At 56.3% G+C, this 4,367-nt stretch overlaps 1 long non-coding RNA gene across 1 annotated transcript in view; it reads right to left on the reverse strand.

The window, feature by feature from the left end:
* Positions 1-2,920, reverse strand: part of LOC109299856 — a 7,321-nt gene extending 4,401 nt beyond the window's left edge. The window contains exons 1-2 of the long non-coding RNA XR_002098031.1: positions 2,905-2,920; positions 2,257-2,258 (exon numbers count right to left, since the gene is read on the reverse strand). This is a non-coding gene — a long non-coding RNA (uncharacterized LOC109299856). The remainder of the gene's footprint in view (positions 1-2,256; positions 2,259-2,904) is intronic.
* Positions 2,921-4,367: the final 1,447 nt, after the last annotated feature.

A 4,367-nucleotide genomic window follows, 5' to 3' on the forward strand; every position in this document is an offset into this window, starting at 1 on the left:
CTTCAAGAGGGATGTGGACAACATGGAGAGGGTCCAGAGGAGGGCCACTCATATGATAAGGGGGCAGCAGGGCAGGCCTTATGAGGAGAGGCTACGAGACCTGAACCTGTTCAGCCTCCAGAAGAGAAGGCTGAGGGGGGATCTAGTGGCCTGTTACAAACTAGTCAGGGGGGATCAGCAGGCACTGGGGAAGTCCCTGTTCCCCCAGCACTGCCAGGAGTGACCTGGAATAATGGTCACAAGCTGGCAGAGGGTAGTTTTAGGCTAGATATCAGGAGACGCTACTTCACTGTCAGGGTGGCTAGGATCTGGAACCAACTTCCAAGAGAAGTGGTGCTGGCTTCTACCTTGGGGGGTTTTAAGAGGAGGTTAAATGAACACCTTGCTGGAGTCATTTGACCCCAGTAATCTTTCCTGCCATGGCAGGGGGTCGGACTAGATGATCTACTCAGGTCCCTTCTGACCCTAGAAACTATGAAACTATGAAACTATGAACGGTGGAAAAGCAGATCGGTCTGGTGTCCTCCAGCCAGCTCAGGTGGTGGAACGGGGAGCGCTGTGAAGCTGGGCAAAGACCTCCCCACCCCAAGACAAATTCCAGTGGGCTGGAGGACTTGGCAGGGTGGGAACTGCCATTGCACAGGGCCTGGTCAACAAGGCTAGGGTGTGGGGAGGTAGGGCAGATTTCACATCCTAGACCAGATGGCAGGTTGCATGTGTCATAGGAAGACACATGTGCCAGGCGAGCACAGTGGGGTCCACCCACTCCTGCCTATCATAGTCCAGGAGGTCTCCAATATTGGTGACACCAGCCAGGATCAACCTCTGTCACAACTGGGTTGCCTCTGCTGTCGGCACCTCTAGCTGGGGGTTCCATAGGAGAGGCTCGATAAGCAGGTCGGTACCCTGGGCAACTGTTGTGGGGGATCTAGAGGCAGACACCAGCCTCCAGGATTGGAGGAGGTCCTGCTAGAAATCTGTCATCCCTTGCAGGTCCTGCAGGGAGAAGCCCTGCAGGCTGAGGAGTTGCCAAGCATATTGGTGCCCCCTGAAGTGCTGGAGGAAAAAGGGTCCCAGGTGACCCCATGTCATGTGGCTGCTGACAGTATCTAGAAGTCATTGCAGGGCCTGAAGGCAGAATGCCCAGACCTGGCTGTGCAGGCAAACCAGGCCCTGGCCACCCTCCCACAAGGGGAGGCTCAGGACTGCTGCAACAAATCAATGCTGTCCCAGCCAGAAACACTCCAGTGCCCATCTCTGGAGTCCCTCCAGGACCTCAGGCGGCACAGGCAGGATGTGTAAGTGGTGCCAGAGCATGAACAGGACCAGCTGGTTCAGCACCAGCACTCTTCCACACAGGGAGAGACATCGAAGGAGCCCTGCCCATGCGTGGAGCCACTCCACCACCGTTGCCTCCGGCTTGTGCCAGTTCTCTGGCAGGGAGAGGCCTGTGGGGGATAGGTAGATCCCCAAGTAGAGCAGTGAGGCTATACTGCAGCAGATCACATGGACCATGTGTGGGAGTGACCCCACCTACCACCCGTCACCCACTGCCAGGCCAAAGCTCTTGACCCAATTGACCCAGGCAGAGGAGGCCTCCAAGTACAATGCCTGGCAGGCCTCCTTCTGCACCAGGTTGCCCAAGTCCTGGAGCATGAGGAGTACATCTTCAGCATATGCTGACAGGACCAGCTGCACTGCCAGCTCCCAGAGCATCAACCCCACCACCTGCTTCCACAGGAGAATGAGGAAGGGCTCCAGGGCCAAGGTGTACAGCTGGCCTGATAGTGGGCAGCCTTAATGCACCCCTCTCCTGAATGGGATGGACTCCGTCACGGTCCAGTTGAGCTGGACCAAACATTATGCAGAGGCGTACAGCACCTGGAGAGCCCACATGAAGCAGGGCCCAAAGCCAAAGCCCTGCAGCATGCCTGTGCTCTTGATCCACTCTATCAAATGTCTTCTGCTGGTCCAGGGATAGGAGGGCAAAAAACAGGCTCTCCTGACACGCTAGCTCTAGGAGGTCCTGAATCAGGCACAGGTTGTCGAAGATGGGATGTCCAGGGACCATGCATGTCTGGGCAGAATGGATCATGTCCATCAGCAGGGACCACAGGTGCAGCAAGATGGCCTTCACTACCACCTTGTAGTTCATGCACAGGAGGGACACAGGATGCCAATTTCTTAGGTTGCAGTGATCTCACTTCTTCAGCAGCAGGATCAGCACAGCACTTCCCACTTGAGCTGCTCCCAAACCACTTCCCTCTGCTGGGTGTGCTCCCAAATGTAGCCTCAGCAAAAAAGCTGGATGTGCATCTTCTCCACATCCCACCATCTCTGAGCTGAGGGTAAGCTGCCCGTTGCTCCTGCCAGGCCAGCCAGAACTCCTGGGAAGCCTCCGTGAAGCCCAGATTCTCCAGCAGCTGGGCACTGAATGCCAGTAGGCCAACCAGCGTGGCCTGGGCCCAGACAAGGTGGTGATCACTGAAAGGGGTCAGCCAGATGCCAGAGGAGTGGGCCTGGGCAAAGTGAGGCAGGGATATAAACCCGGTCTAACTGGGAATGGCATACCTGCTCCTTCGCCACTCTCACATAGATGAAGGCAGGGGGTTCAGTGGGGTGACAGGCACACCAGACCTCCACCTTCAGGATCTCCCGAAGGTTGCCCACAGAGGCCTGGTTCAGCTCCTTGCCTGACCAGTTTCACGCATCTAGGGTGATGTTAAAGGCCCTGCCAAGGACCAGGCACTCATGAGGGTTGAGGGTGCCGATGTATGTGGCCGCCTGGCAGAAGAAATCCACCAACTCCAGGTCCTTCACAGGGGGGTACATGTTCAGAAAGTTAAGAACCAACCCTTGCACCTGGACCCAGAGATGCAGCAGGCATCCTGGCACCACCTGAACATCCTGGAGAACCTCTGGCTGCAGACCTAGGGAAAACAGGGTGGCTACCCCACATGAGGTGGCTGAGAGGTGACTAAAGAAAGACCCTGCCTCCCCACTCCAGCCACCAATTTGGCTCACTGACTGGAGCCCTCAGGGTCTCTTGCAAGAATACCATGGGTTACCCTCCCTCCTGAAGGAAGGAGAGCACCTGGCACCTCCAGAGATCCTTCCTGCAGCCATGGACATTGAGGGTCACAATCTTAAATGACCTCATGGGTGTGGGGGTGGAATAGATGGTTCAGCAGGGGCCTCGCACATCTCAATGCCTGTTGTGGGGCCTGCTGGTTTGTGTAGCACTATCCCATAAGTATAGAGGCCATATATGAAACTGCAGGCCCACCTATAGATTTGGATATTGCAGCTTATGGGCCCCTTGCCTTCCCCAGCCAGCATCCTCGCAGTGGCGAGGATGCTGTCAAAATCTCCGCAGTGGTCCAAGGCTGCCTGTACCTTGCTGGCAGACTGACAGGTGTAGCCATGGTTAAGAAATGCAAGCATCTGATCCCTGGGGATTACTGGGACCAAGAAGCCTTCAGGCTCCATGGAGCCTGGTGGTTCTTGGGTATCCTCCTCCTGATCCTGGAGCTAAGAGGGCTCTTCCAGCATCATCTGAACCCCCTAGTCTGCTAAGTCACCAGACTCTGTTTGGTATGGGAGAGCTCTGCATACCCCTGGGACAGGGGTGGGGGTAAGGATAGGAGTGGGGCTCCTTCACAAAATGGTGGGGTAGAGCTGAAGCAGGGTCTATGCAGGGTTCCCGATGAGATCGGCCCATTGATTAGGGGACCCCACCATGAGCCACTCTGGTGCAGGACTATGGGGCAGGCTGGAGGTGAAGTTTTCCTGGGAAGGGGAGGGAAGAGATCCACCAGGCACTGGGTGTATACCCCCAGTGTATAGAAAATTCTCACCAGGGCCCCCTGATAAGAAATTATGAGGCACCCCGTAGCCTCCAGCCATGCTCCCACTGCCAGCTGGACAGTGACTTGGTGATGGAAAGTGTGCGTGTGGTGGAGGCCAGGGTTTTGTCACCCCAGTCAGAGGGCCATCACTGGGGAGATAATTCTCCCCAGGGTTTGAAGCTGGGGGACCAGGGCCCAATTGGGGATTTAGGGAGGGATAGAGCTGAAGACTACCCTGGTCCCCAGATCTTCTAGAGACTCAATGAGGATGTACTCGCCCTCCACCACAATCCCCCTCTTCACCACCTCTTCTGCAGTGGCATTTGAGGCAAGGAAAAAGACCCCATTGCCATGAAAGTGGGAGGCAGCCATGATCCTGGGGGCCCCCACTACCCAAGCCAGGCCCTGCACCCAGGTTTCAAAGTGCCAGTTCTCCCACTTGGGCAGTTGGCACCTCACTCTATGCCTGCGGGTGAGTGCTGTAAAGCGGGTCCTGCTGCCCAAGCCATAAGGGATGGT

The sequence above is a fragment of the Gavialis gangeticus genome, unplaced genomic scaffold (assembly GCF_001723915.1).
Source record: "Gavialis gangeticus isolate Ggan-Ray unplaced genomic scaffold, GavGan_comp1, whole genome shotgun sequence".
NCBI lineage: Eukaryota > Metazoa > Chordata > Crocodylia > Gavialidae > Gavialis > Gavialis gangeticus.